General features: G+C 39.4%; 1 pseudogene; it reads left to right on the top strand.

Annotated features, from left to right (window-relative positions):
* LOC149162706 (CMP-sialic acid transporter 2-like) overlaps positions 1 to 23,167 on the top strand; it is a 45,391-nt pseudogene extending 22,224 nt beyond the window's left edge.
* Positions 23,168 to 24,393: the final 1,226 nt, after the last annotated feature.

The following is a 24,393-nucleotide window of genomic DNA, read 5'->3' as shown; positions in this document are numbered from 1 at the left end:
GAGAAAAGTTCACGCACTTATATGCAGAGAAAAGTTTATTTCATGTAAAGAAAAGTTCACGCACTTTTATGCAGAGAAAAGTTTATTTCATGTAGAGAAAAGTTTATTTCATGTAGAGAAAAAGTTCACGCACTTTCATGTTGGAGAACTTACCTTTGGTCCATGGTAGTTAGTCCTTGGTATTTGAACCTATGGTTTTGGACCATGGTACCTCGTCAAAAGTGTGTATATGTTGGAGAACTTACCTTTGGTCCATGGTGGTTAGTCCTTGGTATTATTTAGCCCCATGTTTTTGGGCCCCTTGTATTGGTTATCTATGGTATTGATCCATGATTTTAGGAAGAAGCTTGCCTATATAAAGCAAAGGAGATCACTTGGCTAATTCATTCTTGCAAATCGAATATCTTAAGATCTGAAATATTGGGTTATTGTTTTAAAAGTTTGATCTATGAAAGGGAAGTTGAAAGCGAATCTGTGAAGGGTGATCTCTCGAGCGCTGCAGCTGCGGAAGTGCGGAGGTGCCACAGAAGGCGCAGTGCGGAGGCGCCACAGAAGGCGCAGTGCGGAGACGCCACAGAAGGCGCAGTGCGGAGACGCCACAGAGGCGCCACAGAAGGCGCAGTGCGGAGGCGCCACAGAAGGCGCAGTGCGGAGACGCCACAGAGGCGCCACAGAAGGCGCAGTGCGGAGGCGCCACAGAAGGCGCAGTGCGGAGACACCACAGAGGCGCCACAGAAGGCACAGTGCAGAGGCGCCACAGAAGGCGCAGTGTAGAGGCGCCACAGAAGGCGCAGTGCGGATGCGCCACAGAAGACGCAGTGCGGAGACGCCACAGAAGGCGCAGTGCGGAGGCGCCATAGAAGGCGCAGTGCAGAGGCGCCACAGAAGGCGCAGTGCGGAGGCGCCACAAAAGGCGCAGTGCGGAGGCGCCACAGAAGGCGCAGGTGCGGAGGTAGTACAGATATCCACAGATCTATACCAGTGAAGTTGCTATCCCTGCTTAACATTTGTTTTAACTGCCTTTGACTATTCTGCAGGGTTTTGGGTTCATAACTGATGTTTGGTTACTGGTATTGAGTTCAGATAACAGCATGATTAATGACTTATCTTTATGTACTAGATCTGGTTGATAACTCTCATAATATCATTGTATATGTATGGATCTGGTGATTGGGTGATTCAGAAGGTTGTTTGATTATGAGCTTCAATGTTGTTGTTGGATCCAGTTTGAAAATTTATGAAAAGTGGTCCTTGAAAGAAAAGAAGTAGGGGGTTGTAGCTCCCTTCCAGGAGAGACTGGAAAATGAGAGAGAGTTGTAGCTCTCTGCAGGTTGCAGCTTGCGTACTGGTAAAGGACTGCACCAGTACAAAATCATTGTAACAGGAGTTTCTAATTTGAAAGAAGATAGAGACATATTGCAGCAGGTGGTTTTCACCCACATTGGGTTTCCACGTTATATCTGGTGTTCTTTGGTGTGACTATCTGTTTTTCTTGTTCATGCTCATTATTTTATGGTACTGATATGCAAAAATAATTCAAAGTGTAAATAAGGAAGATTTGTTAAAAGAACTTGATAATAATGATTCACCCCCCCCTCTCAGTATTATTTTCAACATATGTGCACTACTCGGGGATGTGCATGGAGCCTCATGGAGATAGTGGACTCCTTTCTCATAAACCCTCCTATCATTTTGATGGAGACCAAAAATTTTGAGAAAAATAGAGAAACAGAGGAGACTGTGTGTTTTTTTTTTTAAACAGATTTTTTTTTTTGTATTTTCTCCTCTCCTACAGACTTTATTTCCTCCTCAAACTGAAACCACTTCTTGCATATGTTGATATTCAATAGGCGGCATGCATGAAACCTACCTCCTCAGACCAGAAATCGTGCTAAAACTTGTGTTTTCTTCCTTCAAAACAACTCACTGCCCCTCCTGTAGAAGCCTGCTGTCCCTCCTGTAGGATTCCTGTAGGTGATCCTATAGAAAACACTGAGAGCAGGGATATGGGAGAGATCAATGGAGGATGATGGTTACAAGGCTGTGGGGGCACAAGGAGACTGTTGTAGCTGAGTTACGAGGAGAGAATGAAGGAAAAGGTGGTGAGAATGCTCAGGGAGGAGTACTTATTACCCTTTATGGATATTTTCGATGATGGGGGGTGAGCTGGAAATGTATATGCTGGCCATATTCGGACCATTGGTCCCCACCTACCTTGTCATCATGGCCCCTCCTCATGATTGCATCAGAGTTCACACTTCCTCCACTACCTGTTCTTGACATCTTTCTTGAGTTGACTATGTGCACGTGTGGGTGACATCTCGGATGAGTGGAGTCAACTAGACAAAGGTGGCCAAGTTAACTGGCCACCTTTACCTCGTTCAACCTCAACCATCTCATTTCTTCTGCATGACTTCTAATTACACAAATGAAAACAGAGGAGCGGGTTAGTTACTTACCTGTGATCTGAATGTATTTGGTGTGAGGTACTGTAGCTCTCTCTCTGCTACATGTCTTTATTTCTTTTGATGCATGTTGTCTGCTTGCTGATGTGTGGCTATGTCTTGTGCAGGTTCTTCTCTGGCTAGATCTGAGCTTCAAGTGTCTTCTCAACCTTCATGTTTGCACTCTCTTGCTGCTGGTGCTGGATTTTAATGGGATCAGCTGCTACAGGAATTCCTATAGGAGCTCCTGTAGCTGCTTCTCCCCTTGAAACTTCAGCTTCTTTCCATTCTTGTAGCTTTGAGGATGATGCCATAAGTGTAGATAGAGATGGAGAGGTAGTAGGTAGGCTTTAGGTGAGGTGGATGGTACTGCTTACTCTCTTATTTTTTGTTTTTTGTTTTTTTTTCTTCTGAAAAATTGTTTTTTCTATGTTTTTCTTGGATAGGAAGAATAATGATTCTTGGGGTTGTGATGCAGGCTTGGAAATGATGGCAAGGAGGTTTGAAGACTATAGGAGGGTTTATAGGTTATTGACGAAGCTTCCTTATCCCTAAAACTTCATTTTATATTCATTTCTGGCTCTCTGTAATTCCTACAAGAGCCTCTTGTAGAAAACATAGAGCCTCTTGTAGAAAACACATTTTTTGAAAAAGAAGCACAGTGGGGTGAAAGAAATGCCAAAAATGATGGAGAAAAGTGTGCAGAAGATAGAATAGGTGTTGGTGTGGATGTCAGGGTTCCTTTGGCACCTTCTTTTACTTCCTGTAGTCCTCTTGCAAACCTGCAATGCGAATGAAAATTCATTTTTCTTTTTCCCTTTTTTTTGAAAACAACTAAGGTGCCTCAGGGAGGTTTTCACCCTAATTGCCTACCTCGGGCACCTCCAAGGGATGTTTTCACCCAGCGATCTTATTATTTTTCTCCTTTTTTTTTTGACATCATTGGGCCACCTCATAAGAGGTTTTCAACCCAATGATGGGACTCAAGCGCCTCATGGAGGTTTTCACTTGAGTCCTTATTTTTATTTCTCTTTTTCTTTTTCTTCAGTGAGTGGGTGAAGTGGAGGCTAAGACATGCTCTACTACCATCACTGTCTTATTCATATCTTCAATGAACTCTTACTTGGAGAGGGGTTTCTTGTAGACTTTCAACCGATGTCCATTGACAAGCATGGGGATGGCTTCATCATCAATGGTTCTGATCAGAACTGAACTATTGTCATTGCATTTCTCCATAGTGTAGGGTCCCAGCAATCTTGTCCTCAGCTTGCCTCTGAAATCTTTGTATCTTGAATCATAGAGTAGTGCCCAATCTCCCTCATGGAATTGCTTCTCCTTGATATTTTTGTCATGCCATATTTTCCTTTGAATGGAACAGAAAATGCCTGATACGCAGAAATTTATATATGTAAATATTTTATTAAGAGATGAAAATTATAGATGATGATGTTTACAGTGGGTTGCCTGGCTTATATACCGCCATGGACACCCTTTAGGAAAGGGCATGATCTTATGATCGTGCCCTTTCGCCTAACTAAACCTAAATTAAATAATAAACCTAAAATTAACTATTTTTTTACATAACATTGCCTTCCTCTCGAAAGAATGCTTTGTCCTCAAAGCATACGTAATGATGGATGTTGTTGACAAAATGCTTCATTCTCCCAAGAAGCTTCTTCTTCGGGCAAGTCCTTCCACTTGATCAGATATTCCTTGATAGTACGATAACGAAGCTTTCTTTCTCTAGTAGACAAAATACCTTCTGGTTCTAAAATGACTCTTCCCTCATCATCTAGGGATGGAAGTGTTGTTTGCGCTGTTTGATTGTTACCTAGGGCCCTTTTAAGGCAAGATACGTGGAAGACGTTGTGAACACGACTTGTCTCTGGAAGGCTTAAACCATATGCAACTTGGCTAATCTTTTTGTTGATCTGATAAGGTCCATAAAACTTTGGTGCCAATTTGTTTTTTCCTTTCTGTTTTAAGGATAATTGTTTGTATGGTTGGAGCTTAACAAATACCCATTCTCCAACTTCAAACTCTCTTTCGGTTCTGTTACGGTCTGCTTGTTGCTTCATACGATTCCTTGCATTATTTAGATTTTCTTTTAATATTTGGACGATTTTCTGGGTTTCTTCTAGTTGATCTTTAACAACAGGTAGATTTTTTTGGACAATAGCTAGATCTTTCCATTTCGGGGGTTCATACCCATATAGGGCTTGAAATGGCGTCATTTTCGCTGATGTATGATAGGTGGAGTTATACCACCATTCAGCAAGGTGTAACCATTGAGCCCATTTATTTTGTTTTTCTGTAGCGTAGCAACGTAGGTAGACCTCCAAACATTTATTGACAACTTCCGTTTGTCCATCTGTTTGCGGGTGATAAGCGGAACTCATATTTAGGTAAGTTCCTATATGGTTGAACAATTCCTTCCAGAAATTACCTTTGAACTTGGCATCTCTATCACTTACGATGACTTTTGGAAAACCGTGTAACTTATATATATTTTTGCAAAATATTTCAGCGATTTCTTTTGCTCAGTATGACTTCCTTATTGCCATAAAGTGAGCATATTTGGTGAGTCTGTCGACTACTGCGAAAATCTTGTCCTTGCCTTCAGATACTGGTAATCCTTCAATAAAGTCCATCGAGATTTCCTCCCATTTCTGATTTGGAATGTTTAAGGGGTGAAGTAATCCTGGTGTCGCAATATTTTCGCTTTTATTCCTTTGACATGTATCACATTCTGCTACATGCTTCTGAATATCACGATTCATTCCCTTCCAAAAGAAGGATTGACGTGCATTGTAGTACGTCTTAAAGAATCCTACGTGTCTAGCTGACGGTGAGTCATGTAATTCCTTGAGTATCTTAAACTTAAACTTGGAATTTGTACTTAGATATATTCTTCCCTTATACCATAAGATATCATTCTTCCACTCAAATTTTGAGTTATTGGGAAGGTTATTGATTATTGCTGTTACTTCTGGATCCTTGGCATACTCACTTCGAATTTCGTGAAGCCACTCAGGAACAACAACCGACATTGCAAGTAGTGTTGATTCTTCATCTTTCCTGGATAAGGCATTGGCTACTACATTGTCTTTACCTCTTTTATGTAGTATTTCCAAGTCAAAAGCGGCAATTTTTTCAATCCATTTTTGTTGTTCTTCGAAAAGCGTTTTTTGTTGAAGGAGATGTTGGAGACTGTTATGGCCTGTTCGAATAGAAAACTTACTTCCCAAAAGATATTGCCTCCACTTAGCTAGTGCGTGCATGATAGCGAGCATTTCTTTGTTGTATGTGGATTTGAAGCGCTCCCTTTTATTGAGCTTCCTACTTTCAAAAGCTATGGGATGTCCTTGTTGCATTAGTACTGCACCTATACCGAATCCAGAACACACTCAATGATAAATGGTTTAGAAAAATCTGGTGTTGCTAATACGGGAGCATTAGACATAATTTCTTTTAATTTTTCAAAACACCTTCCTGCTTCCTCATCCCATAGAAACGAATTCTTCTTTAAAAGATTTGTTAGAGGTGCAGTTATATGTGCATAGTTTTTAATAAACCTTCGGTAATATCCTGTCAAACCTAAGAACCCTCTTAGCTTGGATATATTAACAGGTTTGGTCCATTCTTTTATGGCTTTGATTTTGTTAGGGTCCACCTTTCCACCTTTATGGGATATAATGTGTCCAAGGTATTCTACTTCTTCCTTTCCGAAGGTACATTTGGATTTTTTTGCGTAAAATTGGTGTTCTTTAAGTAGTGTAAGAACCTTATCCAAATGTTGCAAGTGCTCCTTCCAAGTTTTACTGTAAATTAGAATATCATCAAAGAATACTAATACAAACTTTCTGAGATGTGGGCGAAATAATTCATTCATAGTTGCTAGAAACGTTGCTGGTGCATTGGTTAATCCAAATGGCATTACTTTAAATTCATAATGACCTTCGTGTGTTCGGAATGCGGTTTTTGGTATGTCTTCTAATCTTATTCTAATTTGATAGTAACCTGATCTTAGGTCCAAGTTTGATAAATACCTTGCGCCATGTAGCTCATCCAACATTTCGTCGATAAAGGGAATTGGAAACTTATTTTTAATTGTTATTTTGTTTAATCCCCTATAGTCAATACATAGCCTGAATGACCCATCTTTCTTCCTTACCAACACCACTGGAGCAGCGTAGGGACTTTTACTTTTCGAGATGATTCCACACCTTAAGAGGTCTTGGATTAATCTCTCGATTTCTGTTTTTTGGTGATGTGGATATCGGTATGGCTTGATGTTAACCGGGTCTGATCCTGCCTTGACTTCTATTGTATGCTCAATTTCCCTATTAGGCGGCATATTTAGAGGTAGATCTTGAAATACTTCTTCACGTTTCCTAATTAGTTCTTGTATCTCTGGTGACTCTTCACTGGTCATATTTGCAGATAACATTTCTAACTGATGACATTGTACTACATAAGCAGGTGCTCCTCTTCGAATCATCTTCATCATCTGAGATGATGATACAATTTGATTTTCTGGTGCTTGGAACCCATGTAATTTGTACTTTTGACCTCCCCATTTGAATTTTATAAATTGTACTTGGTGGTTAGTGGCATAAGTACCTAAGGTTCATAACCACTGGACACCTAAGACTACATCTACTCCTCCTAATGGTACTGTGAAAAACGAAGACTCTAAATTGAAGTCTTGAATTTGCAATTTAACCTTATGACATTTCCCCACTTTTTCAATCCTCTTACCGTCTGCTACCATTACCTTCATGCTTGGTAAGGGAAATGAAAAAATATTAAGTCTCTTGGCCATGGTTGCATCCAAAAAATTGTGTGTGCTACCATAGTCAATGAGAACCACCACGTTTTTATTCTTAATGTGTCCCTTTAATTTTAGAGTCTGAGGTTGTGATATACCTGTCATGGCTGATAACGAAACTTGCGGAATACTTTCGTCATCTAATTCTGGTGAGAATTCTGGGGCATCTCCTGTTTCTTCTATGTCAGAATCTTCACTGTTTGAGTCATTGGTTGCTTCACAATTATATAGGTTTTTTGGTTCTTTTCCTTTAGCACACCTATGTTTGGGATCCCACTTTTCACCACAACGCTTGCATTTACCCTCCTTTATCCTTTGCGCTTCCACATTAGATTTTTCATCTTCACGACGATGTGGTGGAACATATCTTGTATTTTTTGCGTCTGCATACTGAGGTGTTCTTCGTCTTGAATATGTTTTTTCGGCTTTTGACCAAAATATTTGTTCGAATTTCTTTTCGGCTGTTTTTGCTTTTCGTCTTGCTACTTCTATTGATGAAATGTCATGCATCTCAAGTTCTACTTGTAAATGGGTTTTAAGTCCCGAGATGTATGACTGAATTAAACGAGATTCTGATAACCCAGGCACTCGAGTTACTAAGGTCTCCCATTCTTGAGTGTATTCATCCACACTTCCTTTTTGTCGTAATTTGATGAGTTTTGAAAAGAACTCTTCTTCCTTTACACCTTGGAATCTTTTGAAGAATGCATCTTTAAATCTCCTCCAGCTAATGACGTGTGTTGTCTTTTTCCACCACATATACCAGTTATATGCTTCTCCCTCCATTTTCATGGATGCATGTCTGAGCTTTTCGTCATCGTCAGTGATGTCATATATCTCAAAGTATTCTTCTGCTTTATTTATCCATGCAACATTGTTTTTTTCGTTCCCATCGAATTTAGGCATCTCAACCTTTACCCTCTTCTGGTATGTGGCTAATGGTTGAGCAAAAAAAGGGTGTTGATTATTAAGGGTATCCCAAAGTTGCTTGTTTGTAAAGGCAGTGTTACTTGCTTCTTGGTGGGGTGCCGCTGATTTTCTTGGGGATTCAACCTTTTCATGAGAATTTGTTGACTTTGTTGAATCGGATGAGAGATGTTCTTGATTTTCTTCACCATCTTTTAATAGCTCTTCGGGTGTACAATTCGACTTTTTACACAGACTTTTCAGCATTGTTAAGACTTCTCTGAAGTTTACTCCTGTTTGGACATGTTGACTTTCCATCTTTATCTCTATTCGAATTGTCGTATCTTCAAGATTTTTGATTTTGTCCGCTTGCTCCCCAAGCTTGCTCTCGACTTCATTTAATCTTTTACTGACCTCGTCGTGGTTGTTATTTATCTTTTTCTCTGCATCCAACAACCTTTTTTGGAAATCCGCCATTGTCATTGTCGACATTGAGCGGGTTTGCGGAGGCGTGTATTTATTTGCCAGCTAAAATATTTTTCCTTCCCTTTTTTTTTTTTTAAATAATTAAATTAAATTAATTTAATAATTTAATTTAATTAATTAATTATTATATATATATATATATATATATATTTTTTTTTTTTTTTGAAGTTGGTGTTATATATATATATAAAATATAATATAATTTGATAAAGTTATGTAATATATATATATAACATAAATGAGTTAATGATATAACTATATAATATATGTATATATAAATAAATTATATATAATATATGTTATATAATATATAAATATTTAATATAATTTAGTTATATATATAACATATACGTTGAAATGAAACGGCACAACCGGTTTAATTGAAACGTTACGCCGAGATCAATGGCCACGCTGATTCGAATCGAGGGTTTAATGATTTGATGCGGACGGCGTGCAGGGAATGGCGTACAGCGAACGACCGACAGGTAGAACGATGAGCGGAGAGGGCGGACAACCGGGCGGCTGTGGACAGTAGCGGATTCGACGGGCAGTGGAAGGGATAACACAGCGAAGGAACAAGAGGGAACACGACGAGGGGCAATGGAACAGTGAAACAGTTGGGCAAATGAGCGATGCGGTGGTCGTGGACGGTGAGGGACAACAGTCGAGGGCAGCAAAACGGATTGCAGGTTGAAGGCAGCAGAACAGCGATGGTGTGCAAGTCGAGGGTCGTAGGGCTCTGATACCAGATGGAACAGAAAATGCCTGATACGCAGAAATTTATATATGTAAATATTTTATTAAGAGATGAAAATTACAGATGATGATGTTTACAGTGGGTTGCCTGGCTTATATACCACCATGGACACCCTTTAGGAAAGGGCATGATCTTATGATCGTGCCCTTTCGCCTAACTAAACCTAAATTAAATAATAAACCTAAAATTAACTATTTTTTTACATAAAATTGAAGCTGAACTACATTTGTATGGAAAAGGGCCTGCAATCTGTCTTCATCTAGTCCATTGAGCTAAAGTAATCTTTCTTTTTGTGCATGGCTGAGGTCTAGGTCTAGCTGAGCTGCCATCCTTAGGGTATTGAATTCAAATTCTATTGACAAAAAAGCCTTCTTCCCATAGACCAACTCATAGGGTGTGAACCTTGTGGTGGTCTTCCATGTTGTGTTGTAGGCCCAAGTGGCCTCAACTAATCTGTTCACCCAATTTTTTTTGTTGCTACTCACTACCTTGGTCAGGATCCCTTCCAATGTTCTGTTAGTGACCTCCACTTGCCCATTGGCTTGTGGATGGTAAGGGGTGGAAGTCTTGGGCTTGATTCTATGATGTGTGAGCAGGTCTTCAATCAAATTGGAAGTGAACTGGCTACCTTAATATGTGACCAACTCTCTTGGATACCCGAACTTGTAGAATATGTTTTCCCTCAAAAACTCAGCTACTTTTTCCTTTATCGCTACTTTGATTTCTTTTGTCTCTGCCCACTTTTTTAGGTAATCAGTGCAGACAATGATGTATTGTTTTTTCTTTGAAGGAGGGCTAATAGGACCCACAAAGTCCATGCCCCACTTCTCAAATGGCTTAAAGGTCACTTGAGGTTGCATGGGAATATCATCCTTTGGAGTAGGCTTCCCCATCCTCTGACACCGATCACACTGGCTGATATATCTCCTCACATCCTGATGAAGAGTGGGCCAGTAGTAGCATGCTTGCAATATCTTGAAGGCAATTCTTTTTGCTGCAAAATGACCTCCACAAGGCCCATCATGACAGGTCAGGAGGATGTCAAAGACTTCCTCCTCCCTGAAACACCTTATCAAGATATGATCTGGGCCAAGTTTGAAGAGATTGCCCCCAATCCAGGTGAAAGGGGCGTTTTTCCTTACGATCTTGCTCTTCTCTTTTGAGGACAGGTGTGGTGGGAATTGTGCTGAAACCAAGTATTTTGCTATATTAGCAAACCATGGAGAGAGTACTGAGATAGAAAACAAATGTTCATCTAGCATTTGATCATCCACCATTCCTTCTTCACCTGCAGGCAAATTTACTCTAGAAAAAAAGTCAGTAACAACATTTTCTTTACCAGGCTTATCAATAATGCTCAAATCAAACTGCTGCAGTAAAAGTAACCATCTAATAATGCGAGCATTTACATCTGGTTTGTTCATTAAATATCTAATTGTAGCATGATCAGTGTGCATAGAGGTTTGATAGCCTGTGATATAATGTCTAAATTTGTTTAAGGAATGCATGACAACTAGGAGTTCCTTCTCAATCACTGTATAGTTTAACTCTGCCTTTGACAAATTTTTTCTTATAAAGTATATGACATAAGGTAAAATTTCATCAATTTGTCCTGAGGCCACTCCTATTGCTTTGTTCGAGGCATCTGTGTGAATGTGGACAGGTAGGGCCTAGTTTGGGCCTCTCAGAATTGGGGTAGTCACGAGCTTGCTCTTCAAGGTATCTAGGGCTTCTTGATAGTTTTCCGACCATATGAACTTGATATCTTTGCCTAAGAGGCCAAACAAAGGAGAGGCTAGCTTGCTGAAATATTTAATGAATCTCCTGTAATACCCAGCTAAGCCTAGGATGCTTCTGACATCTCTCAGCTTTTGAGGAGGTGGGACCCTTTGGATGATGGTAATTTTGTTGGGGTCCACCTGCAGTCCTTGCTGAGATATTGCATGACCTAACATGGTCCCTTTAGTCATAAAAAATTCACATTTCTCTGGACTAAGGGATAGGTTCATCTCAAAAGCTTCCTAAAAGTTAGAACCATAAGGAGTAAAATTATCCATTTATATTTCTACTGCATCATGAACCAGTTCAGAAAATATACTCAATACTGCTCTTTGGAAAGTGGTTGGAGCGTTGAACAAACCAAACGAAAGGACCCATTATGCAAACGTACCCCAAGGACAAGTGAAAGTGGTCTTATCTTGGTCTTCTGAGCTGATTTGAATCTAATTGTACCTGTTAAACCCATCTAGGAAAGAGAAAATTTTTTTCCCTTCCAGACCGTCTAACACTTGATCTATGAAAGGTAAAGGAAAATGGTGATTTTTAGTGGTTTTGTTCAATTCTCAATAGTCGACATAGATTCTCCACTTACTATTTTTCTTTAGCACTAGCACCAAAGGAGAGACCCATTCACTGTCAGAGATGGGATAGATGAATCCTGCATCAAGAAATTTCTGCAGTTCTTCCTTAACAATATATTTAAGTGCTAGATTCATCCTCTTTTGAGGCTACCTGACTGGCTTGCAATCCTCCTTGATGTATATGTGATGAGTACATACTGAAGGGTGCACTCCCTTCACCTCCTTATAACTCTAGGTGCGGCATCTAGGTGTTTTCTCAGTAGGCTACACAGTTCCTTCTCCTGGGAAGTGGATAGGGATGGATTGATTTTCAAGGTTCTTTCTAGCCCGAACTCTATATTCTTAACATAGAGAGAAGTGGAGTCGGCCGCACAGAGATCAGTTGAGGGGTTGTTTTGGGTTTCTATTACTATGTCCTCTAATTATGATACACTGGGAGGTGGATTCTGAATCAGATTTTCAATCATATCATCCTCATCTTGTTGTTTCCCCCCCATGGCGATTTCTAATGCACAAAGTGGTGTAAAGTAAACTTCATCCTCATCTTCCTCCTCCAACCAAATAGTTAGATCATTTTATAGCAAGGGTTGGGCAGGAGGATATAGGATTAACTGCTTAGACATGTTCTCGTTCTTTATGGTCATGTTCCCAGCTCGACAGCTGATGTAGGCATCGGCGGTAGCCAACTAGGGTCTTCCCAGAATGAGAGGATACCTAGTGAGCTTTATCTTTGGCTGGAGAACTAAGAAATCAGCAGGGTACTCCCAAGAATCAATGGAGACCATCACATCTTCTACAATCCCCTCAGGGGTCACGGTGGAGCGGTTTGCTAGCTGTAGCATGGTCATGGTCTTCCTCAAGGAGCCCTGGAGGTTAAGTTTGAGCATTGTGTCCTTTGTCATCACATTAATGGTAGCTCTGAGATAAATCAAGGTATGTGAGATCATGGTGCCATTGATGTGAACATCAACTACTAGGCTTCCAGGGTCCAGATATTTTGGACAGATTACCTGCCCTAACATCACGTCAGACAGTTGCCCTATGACATTGATGGTTGGGGCATCTCTCTTGCACCTTCCTGGATGCCTAAAGCACTTCTCTTTGATCAACCTATTGTAGATAGGTACATCTTTTATGGCTTGGAGAAGTGCTATCTTCACACATAAATGTTTCAATTCTCCCAAGAGTTCAGTTTCTTCTGGGGTAGGTTGGACTGTCACGGATAGTCTCTCAGGAAAGGGTGGATTTGCTTTAGGTTCACTTTCCTCTTTATCTTCCTCAACATCCCTGGGTGGAGGCTAGCTATCTGGGAGAACTTTCCCGGATTGCAAGTTAATTTCCTGAATCTCCACATCATAAGTTGGGCATGATGGCTCCCCACTATACACTTGCTAAGCCTGTCTATTGTTTGGGTTCAGATTTGGCTGGGCAGGCATTTGGGGTTTCTTTAGTGGAGCAGAAGGTAACGGTTGTGGTTGGGTAGGTGGTGAAGGAAAAAGAGCGGGAGGAGAGTTGTATTGGGGCCTCCACCCCTGATGAGATGCATTCCACTGAGGTTGCGGTTGAGCATAGGATTGAAATGAATGGGTGGCTGGTTGGGCATGATAATGAGATGTGAAGGACCAAGGAGGAGGTGTGGACTAGGAAGGATGAGCAGGGGGGCCAAGAAGGTATGGAAGTGACTTGGTTGGGGTTGTAGTATGCTTGAGATGTCCCTTGCATCCCCTGCTGGTATGGTCTAGGTCCATGCGACCTCCTTTGGTTTATGTAATAGAGCTATTCAGTGACTCCCTTAACCCCTTGATATATAGCTTTAAGTCTAGGCAAGGAAGGGCACATATCTGTAGAATGATTCTCTTCACAGACTGAACAAACCTCTATAGAGTTCAATGGGCATTCATTCCTAGGATGCCTCCTGGTGCATCTAGGGCAAAGAATGGCCAAAGCCCTCTCTTCTTCCTCTTGTTTCCTTTTGATATGTAAGGTATCCATTTGCATGGCAAGAGTCTGTAGCATCTCACTCTTGAAGTCTTCCAGCATGTTTCTAATTTCTCCTTTAATGGATGAGTTAGAGGAAGAGGTACTGGCTATGCGTTGTCTCCCCCTACCTTTCTTTCTAGTTGGTCTAGAATGGTTTCTAAAAACAGTCTTTATGTCCTCATAGGATAGTTGGTAGATGTCTCCCATAGCCAGTAGATGGAGGGTGTCTAAAATATCTTCCCGAATTCCTCTGAGCAGGACCAACTTCATAGACTCAGGGTCACGTGTACACCTGACCCTTTTGTAACTGAGCTGGAACCTATCTTCATGGTCTTCCAGGGACTAATCACTTCCTATGTGTTGGACACCTAATCTTCTATGGGTTAGTGTGGAAGCAGAATAGACTAAGGAAGTCCAAGAGACCTTGAGATGTGGAACTCAACAGTCACACCATGTACTATAAATGTATATCATTTGTTAATAAAAAATGTACTCTCATGTTTTATCTTTCATACTCTTTCTGCCATGTGTGTGTTTAAAATGGTATCATAGCGGGCTATCTCCTGCCCTGATCAAGTGTGAGCCACCTATTTATGTGGCCTTTGTAAACCAATGCTCTCCTCCTCATTATACTTTTTTGAGCATTTCTTAGAATAGAGCTTGTTACCTCTATCAGCGCTGCCATTCCTCTGTTGTGAGCAGTCCTGGCCCTCAGCGACTTAAATTCTCTATTCTGAAATCCTATCAGCCATATTTTAGCTGCATTCTCTGTGCACACTAACCCAAATAGAAAATCCTGGCAGCTCTCACACTTCCACTGACCTAAACACATCATTATTCCCGTGCGACTCAATATTATTCCATTGGCCTGTTCCTTCTGCTAGGCTGCTCCTATTGCTGCTCCACTTGCATACAAAATGCTACTCTCTGTCCATTATTCTGACATGGTCAAAATTAATACATTGCACACATCTCTTTTGAAGATTTTCTCTCTAGTCTTATCGTTGCCTGGAGGAGTCTTATTTGTTGTACTGTGTTGAAACACTATTAGAATTGAAGAAGTTGTTTGATGCAAAAGGGTTGCTGTCAAAATACACTGAAATGTGGTTGCGTAGGAGGATGCAATTGCGGTGTGAACCTTTCCATTGTTCTTGAATATCTAGCTGCTGAGGTTTTGGAACTTGCTGGTAATGTTGCCCGGGATAACAAGAAGAATCGTATAGTTCCAAGACATATTCAACTTGCCATTTGCAATGATGAGGAGTTGAGCAAGTTGTTGCATGTTGTAACCATTGCCAATGGAGGAGTCCTACCTAACATTCACCCAGTTCTTTTGCCTAAGAAATATAGAAAAGACAAAGGGGAGATTTGATATGCTTCTTAGGAGTTCTGATCTCGTGGCATATTGTTGAGCGATTTAGAATAGTATTTTTATTTGTAAATGATTGGTCGAACAAATCTATTTACATATATTTTTTTATGAAATATGGTGAATGTCATGAGCGTGGAATAATGATGCTGCTATTGATCGAACAACTGACCTACGATGTGGCATTTATAATTACCTGCTGCCTTATAATCCTTTCAGACCTGCTGCAGATACAATTCCTTGCTTGATAGCTTCGTTTTTTATTTCATCTAATCTTTTTTATTTTGGACATTTGAACTATCGCGTTCGTGGGGTGGCTGCTCTGTTGAACGCTCCAAGTAACACGCTAGTGGTGTTTGAATAGTGTATACAATGCTTTGGATGGAGGATTATATATTCCTCACAGCGACAAGCATTTTTCTGGCTATAACAAGGAAAGCAAGAGCTCACCTAGCCTAACATAATATCAGATTCTCTTCGAAATTCATTGGGTTCTATACATTCAAAAAATGTGAACCTCTATATTATGCATTCAAATCCCTTGGAGCTACATTGAACATCCTATTTGAGAATTGGTTCATTAGTTCTACTATGCGTTGAAGGCGTATGGAGAGAATTGCTTGTAAAAGGAGCGATGTTGCAAATGAAAGGACTTTTGACTTGTGAAAGGAGCATTGTTGTCATTGTGCGTAGAAAACTTTTAAAAAAAGGCCTAGTTTGAATATTGTGCATTGCAAATGCTCCTGCATATGGTGCGTTCTCTAGGAAGAATTTTAAGTATATTGCAATGAGTTCAATATGTGTGTAAATTCATTTGTGAAAGCACAATGTGTTGAGGTCTGTGGTGGTCGATAACATGTGTTGAATGCATATTCTATCAAAACCATATATTCAATTCAATATAAATCGTGTGCGCTCCTAGCTCTGTGTTAACCCATGTTTTGAATTATCTATTATGTATGTCACCCTAATTAAAAAGGACAATAGTGTTGACTGCGTATAGATGGTTTTAAATGTGGGTGTTGTTTGAAGGTTGATACATATGCATACTTCTATGGAATATGAAGCAGAAATTCTTGTGCCCTCGCTGTAATTCAAAAGGTTGAGTCATTCTAGATCTAAAGGTTTCAAGAGTTGAGTTATAATAGGGAGAGAGTCGCATTATTCTAGATGCATGAGCAATAGTCTCAAGAGCTTAAGTGGATCAAATCATCCGCCATCACTCCATGTCTATTGAAAGGAGATAATTCATCTAGCCATTGGAGAAGCCATGTTGCAATATTAGGATCAAAGGAATCAAACTACAACTACTAATGTTATGATCTGATTTCTACATGCCTGTAGCAGTGAGTTTATGAGAGGTTGAGCTCGTGTACATGTTCTAGATTTCATGTGCCTATAGTAGCTTGTAATGTGCATGCAACAGTATATCAATATCTTGTGGTTTATTTTCTTCGTAAAGAAAGGGAAGATCTAGAGAAAGAGAGCACTTTACTGGGTTCACGAGAAAATTGCATTGAAGGCTATTGTGCATGGATGTTAGTATTATATGGTGTATAGTCGATGAAATATAGAAGCTAATCTCATTTCTGTTGGGGTCTTGTTATTGCTCGAAAAGAAGATCCTGTGGGCTGTAAACCTGTCAAGCTAGACATTTTGTTAAAACAACAATATTGGGATTGATGTGTAGAAATTGAGGCATAAGACATTGTGAAGTGAGAACATGAGTAGTGCAAATTAATTCGTGTTGAAAAGTTGGCAAATTAATTTTCTACAACCATTATTGTTTCTACAAGTGCATTTTTGGTCATTTATTGATTTGATTGTTTAAATAATGGAGAAAATTCATGGATTATTGAAGTTATTAAGCACTCTAATCTTATCTACTGGTGGAAGCACAATTAAAGTCAGCAAAGACACTCCCAGAGATATTCAAACATCTTTACAACATGCATAAGAAAACATTGATTTTTTGCAGCTTGAATCTCAGCAACAACGAGGAGAATTAAAATAGAGGAGTCATCATTCTGAACCTATTTCTATTTAGAGCATTGAAACAGACTCCCATAAGCAGCAAGTTGATTCAGATCCAGTGCTCATTTCAAAAGCAGATTTGCATGCAGATGTAGAAGTTCAGTTTGCACTTCCCAAGCCCAACATCAGACCTTGGGAACAACTTGTCCACAACAAGCACAAAACTGGTCTTGGATATGACAATGACATTTCCTTTCATATTCCAAACTACTCCAAGCCAATCCAATTTTAAAGTGTTGGATTTCTTCAAGACGGTTCATCTTCACCTGCTCCTCATGACAGTTCACCTTTAGCGGTTCCATATTCTACCCCTCTTCCACAACAAAAAATTGTGAAATGCCAACACTGTGGCCGTGTTAGCCATCTGAAAGATCACTATTTTGATCTTCATCCATGTAAGCACTCTCATAAAACCAGTCATTCTTCAAACATTTGCTTCAGAAAAAATCCTCCTGCAAGAACAAAGATTCATCTTGGATGGATCGCTTCTTGGCAATGGGCATCAACAACCAAGAAGATATTTTAGTCACATGTCAGAACTTGTTCAAGCGTATTGAACAGCCTTGCAATTGAGTTTTCTGCATCATCTCACCTTGTATCTGACATAGGGGGAAATGATGTTCATCTACAAGCTTCAAAGCCACATCAAGCGAGCTTGAGCCACAACTTGCCATACCAGATTTAGAGTTCTAGCCAGAGACAAAGATGCCCATGAGCATGCCTTTAGTTGATAATTTGGGACACTTCCTCTAGTAGAAGACTTCGGCTTCTTGCCAGTGTCGGAAGAGTTCCAGGAAAGAGAATTGGGGACACTTCCTCTAGCAGAAGACTTCATCTTCTTGCCAGTTTTGGAAGAGTTCCAAGAATTTCATTAAGCATTCCAAAGTTGGTGGTAATCCTTAAACCATCACAGGTTGAGACTTCCCTTTTCAGGTTGAAGTTCTCCCTTTTATGTGGGGTGAGACCTCCCTTTCATAGTTGAAGGTTTCCCTCTTCAAAACAATAGGAGCACTTCCTCTAGCATAAGACTTCAACGTCTTGCCAGTTTTGGAAGAGTTCTAAGAATTGCACTAAACATTCCAGTGTTGGTGGTCATCCTTAAACCATCGCCCTTTATACCAACATTTTAGAGAGCACATTCAGCCTAGTGCTACCATGCATTTTTTGCACATTTTGTATTAAATCTCTCTTCGTGGACTCATACATAACCCTTCAGATTAAGGTGGGGAATGTTGGACACCTAATCCTTTATGGGTTAGTGTGGAAGTGGAATAGACTAAGGAAGTCAAAGAGACCTTGGGATGTGTAACCCAACGGTCACACCATGTACTATAAATGTATATCATTTGTTAATAAAAAATGTGCTGTCATGTTTTATCTTTCATACTCTTTCTGCCATGCGTGTGTTTAACACTATGGTCATTTGGAAAATTTCTTCTTTAGTATATTTTGACCTACAATAGTCTTGATACTTGTTGTTAAAGGCTTGCTGCATCTGAACCCAAGTTGTGATGCTATTGCCAGGTAATCCCATGAATCAGCGCAGTGCTGCATCTTCTATAGTCAGAGCATGGAAGTGAGGTAGGGCAGAAGGGCTTATATTCTTCATTTTGGTGTCCCCATTGGTCTCCCAAATGGGAAACGTACCCTCTATTCTCTCTCCATTCCCCCTAGCATTTCTGTTTAGAGCCATTGGCTTCAAAGGAATGTTTTCTTCTTCTTTCCCTATAGGTTCTTCAAATATGTCTTGTTGTTCACCTAAGGGTTCTTCTTGATTGCAGCCGGCGAAGAAGAGAGAAGGCTGGCTATGTGAAGTAGTGGGGATGTTGGGAAAAAAATTTCCTCAGTTATCTCTATTCTTACTAGGCATGAAAGGAAATCTAGTTGGTTTTTGTTTCTTTTTTCCCCACACTGATAGTACCTGCAAAACCGAAATTGATTGAACAAAACAAATTGCAACTAACTGAAATGAACTTGTTGAAATGAAATTTGTAGAATTGAAGAGGAAATCAAGGAAATGAAGAACTTGAAGGAAAATAAATGACTAGTCTACTCTTGCTGAAATGAAATTTGCAGAATTGAAAAGGAAAGCAAGGAAATGCAGAACTGAAGGAAAAGAAAGGACTAGTATACTTTTGCTGAAATAAACTATGAGCAAAATGTTGCAATAGAAAATAGAAGAAAGCAGTAATTAGAGAATACTCTAACACTTCCCTGGCAATGGCGCCAAAGTGTGGTGAGCACCAGTATTGCAGCAATAATGTTGCAACTCTAGGTTTCCTACTTTACTCTTATCAACCCGGTAGTTCGTAACAAACTTGGAAGCGTCGATGCTGTATGCACAAGTACTAGTTCTTACTGCAGGTTGTCACTTGGTCAGCCGACACAAGATCACTAGGAGCTCAAGCCAACTTCTATGGATTCTAGAAGAAGCTCTATATGTGATGAAAGGAGAGAAATATTACTCTACAGATGCTACTCTAACTACAGAAAGGAGAAAGACTGAAATGTAAAGCAAACCTAGTAAACCCTAATTAACCAACTAATTCTACTTTTGCAGAAAGCGCTATGAAAACCATGAAAGGAATGCCATTACCTACTCAAGGAAGTAAACAACATAAAACTAGGCTATTTCTGGAATTAAATAAGCAAAAAGCATCTTTTTGGATTTTTATGTGAAATTGACATGTACGCAGTTTATTGTGTGTGAATGTGGTAGCGAATAGGTGGTGTTGAAGGGTGGTTTTGGGACTTGAGAAGATGTAGGATGGTGTGGATGGGTCCTAGGAGGTCTCAGGTGGCATTTTGGAGGCTTTTCCCACACTTGGCCTTCAAAAGAAAGCCTACAAGAAAATCTACAAGAGGACACAGGAAATCTACAGGAGGAAAACAGGGCCACTACAGGAGGCCTAAAGGAGGAGGTCGAGAGCAGTTTTCACTATTTTTAGGGTGTGAGAGTGGGTGGAAAAGGTGGATGAATATTTGAATGAGGTTTTAGGGTGCCTAGGGTCTATCAAGAATCACTAAGAGAGAGGAAGATGATTGGGTTTGCTCAAGGAGAGAGGAAGAAGTTCTATGGCAAATGTAGGAAACTAAGGCAGAATTGAGGTGAGATTTTGGTGACCTGTAGGGCATGGATCAGATGGAGGATGTGATGGCTGATAATCTGGTCTATTGCTAGAAGATATCTACTACAAAGTAATTGAAAATCAACCAATAAGATCAAACAAGCAATGAAATGAGTGCATCTAGAAAAACAAAGTTTTGCATCAAACTAGTATAAACTATGATCTATGAAAGGAAATGTTGAGAAATGATTCAAGAAAGGAAAGCATGAAAGAAGACTACTACAAATAAATAAATGAGCATGATGAAGAAGATCTAAAGCAAAGCAAAGCTGGACTATTAACCTACTAAAAGCCACAAACACTAGAAGTCCTATGAAGGAGGAAAATCTATGTTTTTGGGGCAGCAAGAGGGTCTTTGCCTCAAATCATGTTCCCAAAGGGAGGAAGAGATGCCAAGGCACTATTGATATCCTTTTGAATCTTCTCTTTATCACTTCTTAACCTGCTATAGAAAGAACAAATGGAAGCAAACTAGTGAATCATCAAAAGAAACCTATTCTTAACCATAAAAGAAATACATCTAACAGCAACCTATTCTACAAACTGAAATAAAACATACAAATACAAGTAAAGAGGAACTTGACTACTTGGATTGGGCCCTAACCCAAGAGCTTCAGCCCTCTGAGGTATCTCAGTGCTGTCACAAAATAATAAGCTCGAAGTTGGAGCAGAGTTTACATAAGCAAAAATCCAACAAAAATCTGACCCTAGTGAGGCCCTAGGCCTCTCTACTTATACAAATGAAGCTACCAACAACTTCCTTAAAATCAGGGAGGCTTGGCTCCCAAAACTCGAGATAATCATCAGTCATCCTCCACTTGCTCGGTTGCCTTCTAGTGCATGATTTGGCTGCTTGTACTCTGAGCTGAATGAAGGGGAATTCGAAGTGAGGAGTAATAAATGAGGGGAATTCCCTCCTATAAGTCCTCTCCTTTGTCCACTTTGAGTTATTGCTACCATTTATCCATTGGATCTTTGACTTTGACCTCGAAATTCATCAATAATCTACATTAAACACATGTTAGACCACATGGCATCATAACTAACTCAACTCACTCCATAAGCATAAATATAATCAGAAAATCATACAATAAGCTAAGAGAATGGTTGATTTGACTAGGTTAGGAGGTAAAATGAGCCCATATAATTACCCATTTATGAGGCTCATCAACCTTCAGACCTGAAAGAAATGCACCAAAACGTACAGTCCCTCCTCTTTCTTTAACTTCTTACAAAATTTCAATCGGATGTGCAAGGAGAATATTATGACGATTTTCCCAAGGTCACCTTTTTGGTATGTAATTTGGGAGCCTGCAGAAACCATAAATGTCTTGGACCATATCTCTGAAAATTTAGTGAAACAAGATCTAAAATTTGGGCTTGCGCTTCACCACGATTTCCACTCAAATGGGTTTTAATTTCAGAGTCTGAACGTTCGTATAAAAAAATTTATAGAGAAAATTCCACAATGACCTGTTTGAGATGGAATTCTGGAGCTTGCAAAAACCCTAAATTCCTCAGATCATATCTCCTAAAATATAGCGAGACAATATATGAAATATGGACCCGACGTTAAGAAATATTTCGAATCAAATGGTTTTTTTTTCGCTTCAGAGAAAAAATTATAGCAAAAATTCCACGATGATCTGTTTGGAGTAGAGAAACCCTAGAATTCAAAGCTGTGATACCAAATCTTATGAAACTAGCTCACAAAAAGATAGAAAAATAGATCAACGACTTCAAAATTAGCCTCTTCGAGGGGGTAACCTATTTTACATTACACAAATGAACAATTCTTCTATGATACAAATGACAAGGCCTCCTGTCATATATAGGAGTCTAAGGGGTCCCAATACAATGAGAGCCTATATAACAATAATATTGTAGGGGCACAACAAGAACAATAGTGGGCTTCTATGGGGCATAATAATAACAACATGGGGACTATATGGGCACAATAATACAATAAGGGGGTTGCACTAATAATAATAAGGGGTTACACTAGTAGTATAGGGACCTAATAATATGGCTCTGAAGGTATCATAAATAATCCAAAAACTTCCATTTAGAAATGATGAAAGTGGAAGCACAGGTCGCTTGTCACAATTGCATTAAAGGTGCTTACAAGTTCACAAGGAATACTAATTGTGTGGTCAAAACGAGCGAGAAAGTATGACTACAGTGTCACTTTAGCAATTTTTTTGGTGGAGACTCTAAAGTGCGCATTATCGTTGATTGCTCTGCTTTAGACATGGGAAAGAGAAGGCAACATAAAGGATAACAAGTAATATTGAAAGGCTTGTTTGATTAATTGAGTACCACATGGGATGAGGTCAAGGTATATCCCATTCCAGCAGCATTATATCTTGTTAAAAATCTATTGCAGTACTATATATTTTTCTATGTTGATGTGCCAAGCTACTAGATCTTGAAGAACTTGAACATTATTAGTACAGATGTATTGTATCAGATTATTTTAAATAGAAAATTAACGGAGATTCAATGGTCAACTTATAATCTCTTCCTTGTTGGATACACAACTGCATAGTTGAATTCATCATCAGATCATGTTTTACAAACTCCCATATAAGGCTAGTTCATGGCTATTATCATGGCACTACTCAGTGGATTTTTTGGAATTTACATTGAGTTTATCATTAAAAAGCAACCTTCGAGAAACATCAATGTGCAGAATTTCTGGTTGTATATATTTGGCATGATTTTCAATATTGGGGCGATGTTCACACAATATTATGATGAAATTATGAACAAGGGATTTTTCCACGGTTATTCAACGATCACTGTACGTATGATTATCAACCATGCACTTAGTGAAATTGCAGTATCTATGGTGATGGATATCATATGCTAAGCTGGTCTTGGTAAAGGTTTGTATGGTTGTGTAATTTTCCAGCAATCTTTGAAGGTGTCAGTACGCCCTTGTCCTCATTGCGCAGTGTGTATGTGAAACACACCCTATTGCCATTGCTGTCCAAAAAACAGAGTCTTCTATTGTTGTTATAGTCCACGTAGCTCACCACGAAGGTCCAAGAGAGCTTGCCATGTGTACATAGGTAGATGGCTCCCACTGCAAGAAAAAAGGGAGGGGATATTGTATGAGTAGAGCCAAAAATTCTAGCCCCAGTCAACTATAATCCAACGATTAGGGTGGCATTTGTAAACTTGGGTTGTATCCTCTTCTATGAGAAAATCCAAGTAGTAGGTCACCATGTGAAGTTGGCCAATTTGTTTGCCTTGAACCTCAAGGAGGGAAAAGTAAAGCTAGGAGACCGGGAGATGGTTATTTCAGAGAGATTTATTGTTTATGCCATAGGTATCCCTACAGATGGAGAGAAATGGTTCAAGGGAGATGATTTAAATGTTTCATTCTTCAAAGAGTTTGTTAAGCCACAGTTTAAGAATTAATTTGATACAACTTTCCCTAGCACATACCTTTAGAATCAACATCCTCATCATCCTACTGTTAGATGGAGTACACGTGAGCATGCCTAACTGGATTGGCTACACCATTGTTTTAGTTTCTATCATACATATCTGTGCTTTTTCTATTTTGCAATTAGTCTACAAATTGGATTATGAGAATTATGGATAAGTTAGATAGGACTGGATGAATAAGTATTCTAAGATATAGATAAGTTTATGGTTTCAAGACTAGTTTGTTAGCTTGATGTATAAGTTTTGTTTTTAGTGTTTATCCCAAAAAGAACAAGATGTTTCTAAGATTGATGGATAAGGATGTTATGTATCTAGTCACGATGATCATATTCTAAAACTTGTGTTTAATCTAAAAGAAATATGAAGAATGGGTTCAATTTTGTGAAAAGAGGACTCCACATATGTGTTGTGCAAGTTGGTTTCTTTAATCTTAGAGATTTTTGTGGTATATTTCTTTCAAGTTTGTTTTCCTTTGTGTTATCTAAATATCCATTTCTAAATATTTTATCTTGAATTCATTTTGAGATGCTCAGGGTAATTGTGGAATCATGCATGATGGAATTCTTCATTGCTCTGTCATGGTTCTTCTAGTATTTGGTCATTAGTTTATGCTGCAAAATTCATTATAATATGCTTTGCTGC

This window comes from Pinus tabuliformis, chromosome 5_2 (genome assembly GCF_031772625.1).
Source record: "Pinus tabuliformis cultivar Carrire ecotype Pingquan chromosome 5_2, CPIR1, whole genome shotgun sequence".
In the NCBI taxonomy this organism is placed as follows: domain Eukaryota; kingdom Viridiplantae; phylum Streptophyta; class Pinopsida; order Pinales; family Pinaceae; genus Pinus; species Pinus tabuliformis.
The sequence above is the reverse complement of the archived record's forward strand: the minus strand, read 5'-3'. Positions and strand labels throughout refer to the sequence as shown.